The 17,673-nt window shown below is 40.2% G+C and overlaps 1 pseudogene; it reads left to right on the top strand.

Moving 5' to 3' along the window:
• The first annotated feature begins 10,884 nt into the window (after nt 1-10,884).
• Nucleotides 10,885-13,387, top strand: LOC122904486 (annotated as a pseudogene).
• Nucleotides 13,388-17,673: the final 4,286 nt, after the last annotated feature.

Raw genomic sequence — 17,673 nt, 5'->3', positions numbered from 1 at the left:
CTTTATATATTTTGAATATTAACCCCTTATCCAATGTATCATTTGCAAATATCTTCCTTCATTCAGTAAGTTGTCTTTTAGTTTTGTTGATGGTTCCTTCACTATGCAAAAGCTTTTTATTTTTATGTGTTCTCAACAATTTGCTTTTGCCTTAGGAGACATACCTAGAAAAATGTTGTGAAGGCAGTCTGCCTGTGTTCTGTTCTTCTATGGTTTCAGGTCTCACATTTAGGTCTTTAATCCTTTTTGAGTTTATTTTTGTATAAGTCGTAAGAAAGTGATCCAGTTCCATTCCTTTGGATCTAGCTGTCCATTTTTCCCAGCACCATTTAATGAAGAGACTTTTTCCCATTGTATATTTATTCCTCCTTTGTCAGAGATTAATTGACCATATACTTGTGGGTTTATTTCTGGGTTTTCCATTATGTTCTATTGATCTTTGTGTCTATTTTTTGTGCCAGAACCATACTGTTTTGACTACTGCAGCTTTGTAGTGTATCTTGAAATCTGGAATTGTGATTGTGGTACCTTCAGTTTTTTCTTTCTTAAGATAGCTTTGGCTATTTGAGGTCTTGGATTATTTGTTCTAATTTTGAAAAAAAAAAAGCCTTTGATATTTTGATCAGGATTGTATTGAATTTGTAGATTGTGTTCAGTACTATGGACATTTTACCAATATTCTCTAATCCATGAGTATGGAATTTCCTATTGTTTCCTCTTCAATTTCTATCATCATTGTTGTATACTTTTCAGAGTACAGGCCTTTCACCTCTTTGGTTAAATTTATTTCTAGGTATTTGGTGGGGGCGAGTGGGAGGAGACACCAATTGTAAACAGAACTGTTTTCTTAATTTCTCTTTATGCCACTTCACTGCTAGTATATAGAAATACTACCATATATTACTCCGGTCTAAGAAGGGGAAATTTCTCATCCAGTTTTGCCCCTGGGAAATGAAATCTAGTCATTATTGGGGGGAGATAGTAAAGAAACCACACAGTGCTATTTTAGTTCCTGAAAAAGCATTCCTGAGCTTGAGTTTCCATTCTGATAAGAAGTGGCCAAGAGCCAGTTTATTGGTTCTACACTAGAAACTCCCAGGTCATGGAAAAACTCCAGAAATGACAGTTTCTTCCTGCACATTATCAGGTATGGGCTCCACCCTGCTTTCTGTTCAAACGGTTTAGTTACTGAAAACACACACAAACACACTCACACCCAAAACAAAACAAAAACTGAGAAGGAGCATGTGAACAGCATTTGCTTGCCTTCTCACTAGGCCTTAATTGTATATCTAAAATGGAGCCAGGGCATGAAATTCCCCCAGGTGGAAACATCATAGTGGAGCTAGAGGGTGAGGTATTGAACAGGTGCATAAGCGAGACATTGAAATGGTATTGAGAATTTTGTGAGTATAAATAAATATATATATGTATATATATCCACAAACATACATGTATATATGTATATACATAGGTACATATTGTATACGCTCTTTCTGTGGGAATGAGTTCATATTTTTCGTCAGCTTCTCAAATAGAACCATGATCCAAGGAAGGTTAAGAACTGTAGATTTAAAATTTTGACAAGTGACTGCTCTGAAGAGAAAGGACTGTAAAGGGAAAATTTATAATGAAGAGTTTAATAACGTCATCTGGTGCAATACTGAATAAAATGACACTAAAATATACAGTCATCATTAGTTTGTGGCACCTCGCCAACACACATGGCCTCTTCGATCCTGTGTGGTATATGCAACTATGTGTTGATGTAATTTGCACAATCTGGGGCATTTAGGAGACGGATGCTGATCAGATGCCTTTCTGAAGGTCACTTCTCTAGCAGGCGACAGGAGTGTTTTTAAAGATAATAGCGTGACTTAAGGGAAGAATTTTGGATGAAATAAAATTCCCACTCATTTCATGTTAGTTTAAAATGACCACCTAATACCTTGCACTAAAACATGAATGAATTATTCTAGCAACTGAACGCCTCCCAGACCTGTTCACTTGTGTTGGTTTTGATGATTAAAAGAGAGCTGGTAGGGTTTGAGCAGAAGGTGCAATGAGGATATTGATCAAGTCCTGAATAAAGTTACTTTATGATCTCATCCTCCCATCTTTCCCCCAGTGTAACATTCAGTATTCTAACATAACATTTCATGATTATTAGACCCTTGAACTGAGGTTAAATGGGAAAATAGTATGAAGACAGGAAATAACTTATTATCTATGTTTGTAAAACTACTTAATAGAAAACACCAACACCACCAACTATTTTTCATTTAAAAAGGAAAAAATAAAATTTCAGAAATTAACAATTACTTATTAATATAAGCTTTATTGTAAGTAAAAATTTCCAACTAAATCATTCTATACATGTGAAATAAAACATAGCTTCTGTAGGTAGCATAAATGTTAGAAACTTCAAAATATACAAGTTTGAAAAAAAAACCATTTTTTTCCAGATGGTCAACTTTGACCTATCGGGGTTTGTTGACTATTGGTAGATAAGCCAGAAGCATTAAAAAATAACAATATTTTGGGCGCCTGGGTGGCTCAGTGGGTTAAGCTTCTGCCTTCAGCTCAGGTCATGATCCCAGGGTCCTGAGATCAAGCCCCACATCGGGCTCTCTGCCCAGCACAGAGCCTGCTTCTCTCTCCCTCCTCTCTGCCTGCCTCTCTGCCTACTTGTGATCTCTGTATGTCAAATAAATAAATAAAACCTTTAAAAAAATAACAATATTTTGAACATTTCACTGTAATGCTGTCTATTATTCAATAATTAGAAGCATCACTAATGTGGAATGGTTATTTTCAACAATTGTATTTAATAAACATTCCCTTATCAGAAAATATAGCTTAGTTTCTCCAACTACTTTTTTTTTTTTTAAGATTTCATTTATTTATTTGACAGAGATCACAAATAGGCAGAGAGGCAGGCAGAGAGAGAGAGAGAGAGATGGGGGGAAACAGGCTCCCTTCTCAGCAGAGAGCCAGGTGCAGATCTCGATCCCAGGACCCTGGGATCATGACCTGAACTGAAGGCAGAGGATTTAACCCACTAAGCCACCCAGGCACCCCACTCTCCAACTATTTTTATCAAAGGCTTTACAACCTAAATACTGTGTAGATAAAAGTGTTTACTCAGCAGTTATTATGTGATGTTATGCACTACCCTTCAATGGCAACATACCTTAGCTACTTAGTTTCCCAAGATAAATGTGTTTTCCTGACAATTCTTCATTTAAAGAAAATCCACAAAAGATAAGCAAGAAGCCAATTATGACCATTATTGTTACTGTGTTTGGCTCTCAAATTGTATCCTGTGTGCAGAATGAATAGAGTAATATGTTTAAATAAAATGCTAAATAAGTAACAAGTTGTTAAAGAATGGGGATTGCATGGCTGAGATGACATTAAGATAAAGGTATTAGAGCTTAAAGAATTGAGGGGAAAATGCCTCTTGTCTAGTAAAAAGCAGCAGTAGGTTTCTAAGAGTTCCTACGCTTTGCAAGATCTGGGTCAGACGTAAGACAAAACTCCCACATTCTTGTAGTTTCAAATGTAGGAATAATGATAGATAGTACTTTAAAGTTTACAGAATGCTGTCAAGCACGTTTTTGTATTTGACCCTCACTACTGGCTTTAGACGTTTTGAGGTCAGCATTTCTATTTCAGTCAGTTGTTTTCTCTGTGCCTCCTAGAAGCTAAGCACTCCGTAATTTCTGCACAGATAAATGAAAGAAAGGTCAGGCGATTGGTGAAAACCGCCCGTGTGTAGAGGAACTTGGGCTCACTCTTGACTTTCTTATTCCAAATATCTTGTCCCTTTTATAATTTTAGCTTTCTTTCTTTTCTACTGAGAACTAGTCAAATCTCTGTCTTGCATATTTTCCTTTTTTTTTTTTTAGATTTCAAAACAAAATCTTCTGAGTTCTTTAGAATTCATAACCTTTCATATTATTTAACAGTGAAGTTAATAATTTAAATGCAGTGTCAGCAAACTTTCTCCATAAAGGGCCTGTTAGTATTTTTAATCTTTTGTGCCACATGTTCTTTGTTGCAATGCTTCAGCTCGACTGTTGCGGGATGTAAATAATCATAGATAAAAAAGTGAATAGGGTGGTAGGGTATGGTTGTGTTCCAATAAAACTATATTTATAAACACTAATATTTTAATTTCATAGAATTTTCTGAGTCACAAAACATTATTCTTCTTTTGATTTTGAAAAGCTATTTGAAAGCGCCGAAGCTATTCTTGGCCTGTGGGACCAGCAAAACAGGCAGCTGGCTAGGTTTGGTTCCCAGTTCTGAGTTTGCCCATTCCTGGTTTAAATAATGGTGGGAAGAAGGGTTCAACTTCCCTGTAGAGAAGCTAATTAAAATCAGTCTGACCATGCCTATGTTTGGGAATTTGTGTATCAAGGAAAAGGATATTTATTTTCATTTTCTCAGTGGTTTCTATTTAATGCTAACTCACTGGCAGCAAATTGTAAAGCTCTTAATGGTACAGCATTATATCCTTTGGGACTGAGTGACAAACAGTGATTGGCAGGGTGATCGTGAGAAAAAGAATTTTCAAAGTATGCTTCTGTCCATTTCTACCATTTGGGGATTTGAACTTGGTTCAGGATGCTGTCAATGTTGAATCTATCCAGGACTATGGGAAAGGAATGGCTGAAGGTACAAAAGAAGGGAGCCTGGCTGGCTCAGTTGGTTAAGTGACTGCTTTTGTCTCAGGTCCCAAAATCGAGTCCTACATATGGTTACCTGCTTAGCGGGGACTCTACTTCTCATTTTTTTTTTTTTTTAAGATTTTATTTATTTATTTATTTATTTGTCAGGGATAGAGGGAGAGAGAGCGAGTGAGCACAGGCAGACAGAGAGGCAGGCAGAGGCAGAGGGAGAAGCAGGCTCCCCGCTGAGCAAGGAGCCCGATGTGGGACGCCTGGGTGGCTCAGTTGGTTAAGCAGCTGCCTTCGGCTCAGGTCATGATCTGCTTCTCATTTTAACCCTCCGCCATGCCATGCTCTTTCTCTCTCGAATAAATAAGTAAATAAAATCTTTAAAAATAAAGAAAAAATAAAGGTACAAAAGGAAAGTTTTCCTACATAAAAACACAAAACATACTATGTTTATTATTATTGTTTGTTTGTTTGTTTTTTTCCAATTTATTTATTTTCAGAAAAACAGTATTCATTATTTTTTCACCACACCCAGTGCTCCATGCAAGCTGTGCCCTCTATAATATCCACCACCTGGTACCCCAACCTCCCACCCCCCCGCCACTTCAAACCCCTCAGATTGTTTTTTAGAGTCCATAGTCTCTCATGGTTCATCTCCCCTTCCAATTTACCCAAAAGCATATACCCTCCCCAATGTCCATAACCCTACCCCCCTTCTCCCAACCCCCCTCCCCCCAGCAACCCACAGTTTGTTTCGTGAGATTAAGAGTCACTTATGGTTTGTCTCCCTCCCTATCCCATCATGTATTGTTTGTTTTTTAAAAGATTTTATTAATGTATGTGACAGAAAGAGAGAGGAAGAGAGAGCACAAGCAGGGGGAGCAGCAGGCAGAAGGAGGGGGAGAAGCAGGCTCCCCGCTGAGCAGGGAGCCTGATGTGGGGTTCATCCCAGGATCCTGGGATCAGGACCTTAGCTGCTTAACCACCTAAGCCACCCAGGCACCCCAGAACATACTATGTTTAAAAAACAAAATATTTTTTTTATTTGAAAACGAATGGGTCTATCCTGGCATGTTTACAATCAACACTAAGAACAAGTCACAAAAACTAATATATGCTTGGGAAAACATGGAAACGATGTTCTGTTTCTAGAGGGCAATGAGGAGTCTATTCACTGAAAAGGGTACCAAATGCTGCTGAGGGGAGGAAGGAGCGGTGGAAGAAGAGAGAGATTTCTGAAGTTAAAGGGACAAGGAGACCAGGCTTACCTGATGAAGAAAGAAAGGTGCTGGCTTTCTCCTGGGCTGTGAATTGCAGCCGTACTGTTAGACATGCTTGTTAAAATGCTAATGCCCTGTCAGGGCATGACTATAAAATAACCTGTGTGAAATTGCATGAAAAATGGAAACTGAGGATAAGAATCTTTGCATTCCCAGTTCCCTGTGGTTAGAGGAAAGCTGAGAAGAGAGCGAGAAAATTAAACTCCCAATCATTTCATTACGAGATCCCGATTTTTTGTCAGTTTCAGGTATGTTTTCAGTCCTATTCATTCACTGCAACTTGCAAGGAGCATGAATTTCTGTTATCTTGGTGAGGAAAATTAGAATCTGAAAAGCCGGAGGCCTCAGTTTTCAATTATTTTCCTGGTTCCAGGGAGAACACAGCTTTTAGATTAAATAACAAGCTGCTAACTTGACAATGACTTGTTATCCTGTTGAAATAGAGAATTGTTCTACACATGGAATGGTAGTACCATGTTCCAGTAAAGACCTAGTTAGCCATTCTTGTGGAAAACCTACATCTTGTGTGGGAAACCAGCAGACATCCCCTTCAGACTGACCTTTGAGCTCATGTCAAGACTGCCTTCATTCCAGTCCACACGCCGGGGCAGGCTGAGCTCTCGCAAACATTCCTGCTCGCCTGACCGCAAACCTTTGTGGTGGTTTCACTCGATAGGAGGTAAGAGATGAAAGCATGGCAAGACACAAGGACTTTTGAAACACTCAGCAGAGTCTGAAAAGCTGCTTGCTCAGTACGAGGTTGATATTTAATTTTTGAGTGTTTACTTGGTTCTTGTATGTAAAGCCTCCCCCCTTCGGTGTTGATTTTGGAAGCCATAGACATAGTTCAGATTAGTTCAAATTTCTTCTTGCCATTTGCAGATGTCCATTTCTGAAGAATTAATGAAGGCATATTTCCTGTGTGTGTGGTAAAGGTTTCTGTTATGTCCCCTTTCTCCTTGAACTAGAATATTAGGCTCTGACTCCTGGGCTTTGTCTTCTCCAGCAAGTTCTGCGTCTCCTCAGGAAAGACTTCATGAGCCAAAGGGCATTCTCTCCATTTTTGCGCAAGTTCTGAAATGGGTTAAAGGAGAACGATCTATTTGGAGAATGTCCTATTCAGTGCTCAGAAGGCCACACACTGGGTCACAATGACAAAACACGCTGGTTTATGTTGGCTTTACCTTTAATTGCTTTGACACATTGACCCACCAAATATCTTTCAGCTTTTTCACCTGTTCAATGAGCTGCATTTCTATCAGAATAGGCTTGGTTTTGCTGAGGTAACCAATATGCCCCCAATTTTAATTGTATAGAAGAGCGGAGGTTTTTACATGTCTCTCATGGATTAGCAGGAGACTTGGGTCTGAGTAGTCAGCCTCTTAGCAATTTAGACTTACTGCTTCATGAGATGCTACCTAAAGCAACCAACCCCTGCTACTAGTATTCAGTTTTTAAGCTTCTCCCCAAGACCTCGAGTTGATTAAGTACATCGCTTGCTTCCAATTTACGTCAGGTAAGGATTTACTAAATGTTTTGCTGCTGAAAAACACAACAGAATGCCATCCTTTAGGCCTCTACTCTAGCTTCCTTATGAAACACTTCTTGCTTCCTAAACCAAGGTATATATTTCAGTATGGCACACTATCCAAGTTGTATGTACTAACTTCTACATTCATCGGGTTAGTATGAATCATGCTGTGACAGTGAATAAGAACCAAAAAAGTTAAGGGATTGAAAACAACAAAAGGTTAGTTCTCACTCAGGGCACATGCCTTAAAGTGCTGGTTGGCCATTTACTCACTGCAACCCTCAAGGATCCAAGCTCAACGAAACCCAGCCACTGTGCCAACCACTTGGTTGCTGCTGTACCAATGAGCAAACAGAACACTGGAGACTCTCACACCAGCAATGAAGCACACATCCTGAGAGAATCCCATGTTCTTTCTTTTCAGAACTCAGTGACAAGAAAAAGTCCCACTCCCTCAGCAAAATGCTTGTTGTGGGCCCAGATGGAGCAACGCTCAAATATCTGTTGAAAAGCCCTGATGACGATCACAAGCTGGTCCCTTCTGGTCATAAAAGTACATGATGATATTATTTCCAACTATGGTTCCAGGAAATCTTTGGGTGATAATCCTACACCGTGGAATGATAGTCGTTATGCATGCATAAAACATTTTCACATTTAAGGAAATATTCCTGGCTCTGTAAAGGCTGTGTAAGTTTCAGCACCTGAGTAAATGAAGATAGCTAATCGTGACTCTCTCAGAAAATATACTAACTCTGTTTGCATTCAGCTCATACCTCCCTAGGTACTCCTTTTATGGCGTGCCTTCTCTGGGACAAACATAGTCAGTTCCAGGGAAGCCTGAAGTCAGGGCTAGAAAAGTTACAGCACTTTCAGCTAGTTCTCATCCAGTGGGTTGGCTAGCATTGACGGCAGTGAATTTGCCAGCAGCCAGTTTTCCACTTACCTCCGGTTCCCAGAAGTTCCAAGGGGATTGCTGAGTCAGCTCTCAAGAACAGAGGAAGCTTTGTTTGGCCATAGTGTCAGTTTCTCTGATTGATGTCCAACCCGGAAAACACTATACCTTCATTGTGCAAAAGTTTGGAAGCCCGTAGTTTGAAGCCAAAGATGGCTAGTATAATGGATAGCTAGGGATATTCTCCAGTTCTGTCATCCTGCTGTCCTTGCGTTGCAGGGAAATGGACATGAACAAGAAATGAGATAAAATAAATGTCACATGCAGGTGGTAATAGTTATTAAATTTCAGGTAAAAATTGAAAATTTCTTCCCCAGATGTGCCTCCCCAAGCTTGCAGGCAAAAATAATGCAGTTAATCGCTTTCAAAAGGACAAAACACAGCCTCAGAATTGGGGGAAAGGACAGACCAGGCTGTAGTAGTGTGTTTGATGTCCGTGTGGCCAGAGCTGTGACCTGTTTTGGAATCTTCAGGTTCCTGAAATCTAACACGTTCCTGACTTATGATCACCTCTCACAGAAATTTAGCCTTCCAGAGTAGGAGCTCTTAGAGTCATCTTCGACAGCCTGACTCCACAGCCTTTCTGCTATAGAAACTTGGGTAATTATTTAATCTCTCTGTGCCTCTGTTTCCCCATAAATAAACATGTTATTAAAGCATCTAGTCCATAGTAAGTACCTGAACCACCTTAGCTTGTGGGTTCAGAGATCATTAGTTTCTGAGGAATGATAATATCTAGAGCAACATTACTTCTAAATTGTGAATAAAGGAAAGTTCTCAAAGTTTATTCATTTAAAGATGTCCTTGGAACAGATAACAGCTCCTCCAGAGCTTTCTGCAAAGGTTTGACTTTAAGAGTCTCAGTATAATTCTGTATTCCGAAACTTAGAAGGTGTGATCACAAAGAATCACGTTCAGAATTCTCTGTATCCCAGAATATTCCAAAACACAGAAGTCATGTTTCAAATACTTGTCTCAATATTTTTCTCAACCTTCTTTAGGAGAAAAGAATTTTCCATTACTGAAGAGCTGCCCTCCACATTGAAACAACTCCTCATAATGAAGTCTAATCTAACTTAGAATATGCTGTCTTAAACTATTTTCCAGCTCTTATGAAGTAACTCCATGGCTGAATCAGAGATATCTCTCATTCCAAGACATAATCAGTTATTGTATTTTTAGAAATACCCACAGAATTCCAGGGAGAATAGAAGATTGGAGGGGGGAGGCGCGAGAGCAATTTGAACTTAAAATCAAGTAATCTCTTTTGCTTAAAGTTTTGTAAAAGAGAATCCTGTGTAGGCATATTTTGTAAGAGAATCCTGTGTAGGCATGTTACTTGGAATGTAGATTTGGCAGCTGTAATAAAGAAGATAAACATTTAACATTAACTCTTATTAAAGTCTAAGCTACAGGGCAGCTTTCTCCACAAAGTCAGCGGGAGCACAGGTCTCTTCCTCTCCTGGTTCCTTTATCAGTAAGAGCTTGCCCTCATCACGATGGTATAAAACAATGCACTGCCAAGTCCTCATTTCAGATACCAGGAGAGAGTTAAAAGAGAAGGGAAGGCACACCCCACCTCTTAATGATGTGTCCCCATTAGAGAAGATGGGCTACTTTCACTCCCACCCCCGTTGGCCCTCACTGGGTCGCGTAAACATGGGAGCCGGCAAATGTTATCTTTATTCTTGCAGGTCAAGTGCTCAAACTAGGAACTGAAAGAAAAGAACAGATACTGGAGGAAAAGGAATAGCCTCTGCATGGGTAGGAGACAGAATGCTGGGCAAAAGCTCTGTACACATCTGATAGCCGCAGTATTTTATGAATTACTCCTTGTATCTATGTGTGCATTATGAATTAGAAAGTTATTCCAGATCCCCTCTGAGGAATCTAGGCTGTCTGTGTCTAAACTTCCATAATTGCAAAATGGAGTGATCACATTAACTATAAAAAGGCTCAAAAAATATTTGTTGACTTGATGAATCTTAAGTCAGAATTAAAATAAGTGAAATAATCTTTAAATCCAACTTAGTGGGGCACTGACGTGGTTCAGTGGGTTAAGCACCTGCTTCTTGATTTCAGCTGAGGTCACGATCTCAAGGTCATGGGATGGTGCCCTGCTTGGGTTCCCATGGAGCTCTGTTGGAGATCCTCCCTTTCTCTCCCTCTGCCCCTCCCGCCAACACATGCTCACTCCCTCTCTCTCTGTCTCACTCTTGCTCTCAAAAAAATGAAGGACTAAAATCCTTTTTTAAAGAAAACTCAACAATGGAGTTAATATTATTATTATTTTTTAAGTGGGTTCCATGCTGCCTGGCCTTGAACTCACAACTCTGAGATGGAGACCTGAGTTGAGATCAAGAGTCAGTCACTGCTCTTGAGTCACCCCCGCGCGGTCTTGTTGCGGAGTCGTTGCTGGACGCAGCCCCTTCCCACTGTGGTCTGTAGTGCTTGCAGCTCTTCTCTTTTAAGATGCCTGAGGAAGTGCACCATGGAGAGGAGGAGGTGGAGACTTTTGCCTTCCAGGCAGAAATTGCCCAACTTATGTCCCTCATCATCAATACTTTCTATTCTAACAAGGAAATTTTCCTTCGGGAGTTGATCAGTAATGTGTCTGATGCCTTGGACAAGATTCGCTATGAGAGCCTGACAGATCCTTCCAAGTTGGACAGCGGTAAAGAGCTGAAAATTGACATCATCCCCAACCCCCAGGAACGTACCCTGACTCTAGTGGACACAGGCATTGGCATGACCAAAGCCGATCTCACAAATAATTTGGGAACAATTGCCAAGTCCGGAACTAAAGCATTCATGGAGGCTCTTCAGGCTGGTGCAGACACCTCCATGATTGGACAATTTGGCGTTGGCTTTTATTCTTCCTACCTGGTGGCAGAGAAGGTGGTGGTTATCACAAAGCACAATGATGATGAGCAGTATGCCTGGGAGTCTTCTGCTGGGGGCTCCTTCACTGTGCGTGCAGACCATGGTGAGCCCATTGGCCGGGGTACAAAGTGATTCTCCATCTTAAAGAAGACCAGACAGAGTATTTAGAGGAGAGATGGGTCAAAGAAGTGGTGAAGAAGCACTCGCAGTTCATAGGTTACCCCATTACCCTTTATTTGGAGAAGGAACGAGAGAAAGAAACCAGTGATGATGAGGCAGAGGAGGAGAAGGGGGAGAAGGAGGAAGAAGATAAAGATGATGAGGAGAAGCCCAAGATTGAAGATGTGGGATCAGATGAGGAGGATGATAGTGGGAAAGACAAGAAAAAGAAAACAAAGAAGATTAAAGAGAAATACATTGATCAGGAAGAACTGAACAAGACTAAACCCATTTGGACCAGAAACCCTGATGACATTACTCAGGAGGAATATGGAGAGTTTTATAAGAGCCTTACTAATGACTGGGAAGACCATTTGGCAGTCAAGCACTTCTCTGTAGAAGGTCAGCTGGAATTCAGGGCATTGCTTTTCATCCCCCGTCGGGCTCCTTTTGACCTCTTTGAGAACAAGAAGAAAAAGAACAACATCAAACTCTACGTTCGCCGTGTGTTTATCATGGACAGCTGTGATGAATTGATACCAGAGTATCTCAACTTCATCCGCGGTGTGGTTGACTCTGAGGATCTGCCCCTGAACATCTCCCGAAAAATGCTTCAGCAGAGCAAAATCTTGAAGGTCATTCGCAAAAATATTGTGAAGAAGTGCCTTGCGCTCTTCTCTGAACTGGCAGAAGACAAGGAGAACGGTAAGAAATTCTATGAGGTGTTCTCTAAAAACCTAAAGCTTGGAATCCATGAGGACTCAACTAACCGGCGCCGCCTTTCTGAGCTGCTGCGTTACCATACCTCCCAGTCTGGGGATGAGATGACTTCTCTTTCAGAGTATGTGTCCCGCATGAAGGAGACCCAGAAGTCCATCTATTACATCACCGGTGAGAGCAAAGAGCAGGTTGCCAACTCCGCTTTTGTGAGCGAGTGCAAAAGCGGGGCTTCGAGGTAGTATATATGACAGAGCCTATTGACGAGTACTGCATGCAGCAACTCAAGGAGTTTGATGGGAAGAGTCTAGTCTCCGTTACCAAGGAGGGCCTGGAGCTGCCTGAGGATGAAGAGGAGAAGAAGAAAATGGAGAAGAGCAAGGCCAAGTTCGAGAACCTCTGCAAACTCATGAAAGAAATCTTGGATAAGAAGGTTGAGAAGGTGACCATCTCTAACAGGCTAGTGTCTTCACCCTGCTGCATTGTGACTAGCACCTATGGCTGGACAGCCAACATGGAGCGGATCATGAAAGCCCAGGCCCTTCAGGACAACTCCACAATGGGCTATATGATGGCCAAGAAGCACCTGGAGATCAATCCTGACCACCCCATTGTGGAGACGCTGCGGCAGAAGGCAGAGGCGGACAAGAACGACAAGGCTGTCAAGGACCTGGTGGTGCTGTTGTTTGAAACAGCTCTGCTCTCTTCTGGCTTCTCACTGGAGGATCCCCAGACTCACTCCAACCGCATCTACTGCATGATCAAGCTAGGCCTGGGCATTGATGAAGATGAAGTGACAGCAGAGGAACCCAGTGCTGCTGTTCCTGATGAGATCCACCCCCCTTGAGGGTGATGAGGATGCCTCTCGCATGGAAGAAGTAGATTAGTTCTACCTGCAGAACTTGAGCCCTCTGTATAGTGTCCCCATGGCTCCCCAGCAGCCGGGAGTGGCCCTGTTCACCTGGTTCCCTCTGCTGATGTCCAGTGGGTTTTTTTTTTTTTTCTTCCTCCTGTCTTTGAGGCAGGAAAGAAGGCCCTAAAGCCCTATCCCTTCTGATTATTTGACAAGGGGTTTGGATGTGTATTGTGTTTTTTTTTTTTTTTGCTTGTTTATTTTGTTCTGAGATTAAAGTATGCAAAATAAAGAAGGTACAGTTTTATACAAAAAAAAAAAAAAGTGTCAGTCACTTAACGAACTGAGCCATACAGGTGCCCCGAGTTAATATTTTGGAAAACAGTTGATTTTTTGTTATTGCTTATAGCCAGTGGTTAAAAATTGATTTTTTTTCTTTACCAATACCTATATCCCTTAAATAAAGGTGTCTTGTTTCCATTTTAAAGTAAGATTTCAGAATCAAGGGGACAATTTATTTCTCAGATTTAGGAAATGCTTCTTAGACTGTAAAAGCCATGTTGTATGATAATGAGTATGTATAGGTAAAAGAAAGTTTGATGAAAAATTTGGGTTCTGTTTGAAAAATAGTAAAGAAAGTGAAGCCAGAAAATCTTTAAAGTCTTGACATCAGGACTAAACAAATAAGGAAGAGACAAATGTCCAATCACTCATTAAACATATATTTATTGAGCACCTACTTTGTTCTAGACTAGAAGCTGGAAATACAAGGATAATAAAGGTAGACGAGATTCCTGCCCTCAAGCTTTTGCATGCTGGTAAGAGAGACAGGAAATAAACAAATAAACATAGCATGTAATAATCAATAAGATAATGATAAGTACTTACAGAATAAATAATTAGTGTATTTTGATAAATAATGGGGCATCTCCTTTAGATAGAGTAGTTGAGGAAGGTCTTTCTAAGAAGGTAACATTAAAGAAGAGACCGGGAGGATAAGCCACCAGATTTGGAAAGTGGAGGGAGAAGAAAATTTCAGACAGAGAGAACAAAGATCTGGAACAGAAAATATGTTGGCATGTTCAGTATAAATCGTAAGGCTAATAATAAGTGCCAATATATTTGTTTGCAGTATGAGTCTCTGAAAAGTATCCATGGTTAGAATTGTTACCTATACCACTTCATAGTTAATTCTTTTTATTAGTTAAATAATAAAATTAAAAAATAAACATGATGTGATGAGCACTGGGTGTTCTACGCAACTGATAAATTATTCAACACTACATCTGAAACGAATGATGTACTATATGTTGGCCGATTGAATTTAAAAAAGATAAAAAATAAAAATATCTTTTTATCTTTAAAAAGATAAAAATAAAAATAAAAAATAAAAGATAAACCAATAGGTATTTATTATAGGTATTTAGGTATTAAAGTTTGATGGCCAAGAGATAATATATGCAAGTAGAAGCCACTACAATGAAGTATTCCAGAAATGAATAGAACAAATTACTAAAAAGAAAAGAGCAAAATACTAGAACATGATTAATTTTAAGTTTATTTGCGAACTCCCGGCTGTTGCCAGTTTTTAACTGAGTACTCCTAAAAACAGATCTCACTTGAATTTTATGGACATGCTGTCACTCCCATATTTAGCTGGGGATGTGTTTACTTTGTAATTGGAAGAATTATCCATTCCTAGCTCTGCTGGATTTAAAGCAGGGTTGTTTTCTCCATCTTGAACACGGGGCTCTTGTCCAGCTCGAATCCCCAGGGGGAGGCGCACATCTATATCGGGAAATCCCATCGAGCTGAGCACATCGCCCTGGCCTCAGCCCTTCCGTTCTTTCAATACATCCCCCCTCACTTACAGAACAGATGCTTGAGATACGGTTTGCAATCATGACCACCCCTTTTGTGTGCTGACCCTTTCTTTAAATATCGAGGAAAACATTTTGCAATTTGTTATCAAGAAGGTTTGCATTCCCAAATTTACTCAGGGACATCCTAAGTTGCCAAATCATCTTTTTCCCTGAAACTCTTCAAAAGGAAACCCTATAGAAATTTGGGGATGAAATTTTTTTTTTTTTCCAAAGATGTTCTAACTCTTTTGCCTTTTAATGGATGATCTACCCAAGACATGCATAAAGAACCCCTGGGGACAAGCACTATGGCCCATGGAGAAGACATTTGACTTTCCTGGCAGCTCTGTCCACAGTGGCACATGTGCCATAAGCACAAGATCAGGGACCAGAGCCAGCAGTGGCTTTGGCAAAGAAATTTTCTTAGAAAAACTTGCCTATCTTTTCCTAATGAGGAAATTTTAAAAAAAAAAGCTGAAAATTTTCTGTTTTGGAATCATAATATATAAGCTTTGTGGGGGGGGGAATCACACAGAAGCAGAAATGTACTTGTAATGCAAATGTGGCTTCTGCTTGGAAAGAAATCTCTTTAAAAACCACAATGGTCGTGTCACATCTGATTGACTGATGTGAGTAGTACGTGGACCAGGTGTAAAGGGATGCCACATGTTTCCTGGGGGACCTGTGCTAGGGCTATGGCTCGCTGGCTGCCTCCCACTGGTTCCTGCTGCAGAGTTTGTGAGAATCACTGGCCCGGAGGGCGCTCGCCCAGCACAGACTGTCCTCCTCGCTTATGATTATGTTTAGCTCCTAATCAGGAAGGGACTGAATATCTTTTAAAAAGACAGTCGATGTGTTTGTATACCCTGGTCGTCAAGGAATGAAATTTTAGATAAGGAGGTTATGGATTACATAATTGATTTTCCACCAACCTTTTCCAGCGATTTCCACATCTATTATGTGTGATTTCCACTTCTATTATTATTCCAGTGATTTCCACTTCTATTATGTGTCCTGAATTTATTCTTCCCCCCTGCCGTTTCTGTTTTTAGATCTTCTGTCCGCTCATCCTGGTGTAGTAGTGAAGGATCACTAGACTTGGAGTCAGAACACTAGTCATGTGTGATTTGGAACAGGTCGCTCGACATCCATCAACCATAATTGTCTAAATTATAGAATGAATTCTAACACTTGCTGACCTCTCAAGGATACTGCCAATATCAAGTGGATTTGATTATGAAATTGTTGTAAATTGTAAAGAGTTAAACAAATGTTGGTTTTTTCTCAGTTGTCTTACTTTGGCTTGGGGGAAGAGGGTTCATTCTTGATTGTGGATTTTTTTGGATGACATTGAAGATAATAGACATGAAAACATCGAAAAATATCAATGTGCTGTTTCCCCATCAGCAGGACAAAGTCTGGATTTAAGAGGATGCCCAATATACTTTTATGTGCACAGGCATCACCCAGACAGTCTTGTCAAATACAGATTCTAATGCGCAGATCCGAGTGTGGCAGGAGACTCTGCATGTCTTCTGTCTCCCAAGGGATGCTCATGTTGCTGGTCCCTCCACTGCACTTTGAGGACCAGTGGATCAGAGAAGGGGGTGAAGGGAGTAGGTGATACAGGTAAAGGGAGTGATGAAGACAGAGCCTTCTTGCCTGTTGCCTCTTCCTCTTGGTAACGTATCAGTGAAATGAGTTAGCATAATAGTCACTTGATAAGAGATCTTTCTGTTAATACCATTAAGGATCTGAACATGACTTGTTCTGAACCAACCACATTTCCTGGGGAGTAATTCTAGTGCAAGAGATACAGGGAAGAAACTGTGGCCCCACTCAGAACATGCCAGCCCTGCTCAGGATCTTCTACTTACATGGTAAGAAACTAGAGAAATGCAGTTTGTAAAAGAAGTGGTCTGTATTCTGCCAACTGGGAACCAATCCAATGCTGATAAGATCATTAGCTCCAGTGACCCTAGCTGTATTTAAAGAGTATTCTCTTGGGACCCTAGTATAACATGTCTTGATTGGACATTGTAAACTAACATCCTTGTCATTCACATTTAGAAGCAAATGACTTCCTTCTAGCATTTTCACAGCCATTTGGTAGCCTGCCATGATATTATGCATTGTTCAGAATAATTTTCCATGTTACTGAGGTTGATTCCCCTGATTTATAGCTATTTGTGAAAGTTGGCTCTCCAAAGGGGTAGAAAAGTCAGGAAGAAAATAACTTTATAATAAGCCACTCCAAAAAAAGAGCAGATGTGAAATTCTTGAAATATGTTAGAATTCCATAAAGGAAAAGGCTTATGATATATAGCTCTTGCTGACCCAATTCAAATGTATAACTATTGAGCTTCTCTTTCTTGACACACAGCGATATCTTGACTCCTTGTTAGTTACTAAAATAATCACTCCTGGAAATGTGCTGTTGTGATTTGCAAGAAAGGTACACAGGCATAACCTTTGTTAGGCACTATTCTCTGAGCTTTGCTGCTTACCTCGTCACTCTGCTTACATTAGCAGAATCTTGGTTAAAATTACCTATAGAGGAAATACAGAGAGATATCTGTTTATACCAACGAATAATACACCAATATTACCAAAGATCTGAGAAGCCACTTAATCACAAATTCAGAAGGACAGCAAAGTCCTATTATATGGTAATATACCAATAATACCAATGGAATAGTGAGCATCCTTTAGTAGAATTGTGAAATTCTACACTGAAAAAAGAAAATC

This window comes from Neovison vison, chromosome 4, assembly GCF_020171115.1.
Source record: "Neovison vison isolate M4711 chromosome 4, ASM_NN_V1, whole genome shotgun sequence".
Lineage (NCBI taxonomy): Eukaryota > Metazoa > Chordata > Mammalia > Carnivora > Mustelidae > Neogale > Neogale vison.
Note: the sequence above shows the minus strand (reverse complement) of the source record. Positions and strands in the feature narration are given on the sequence as shown.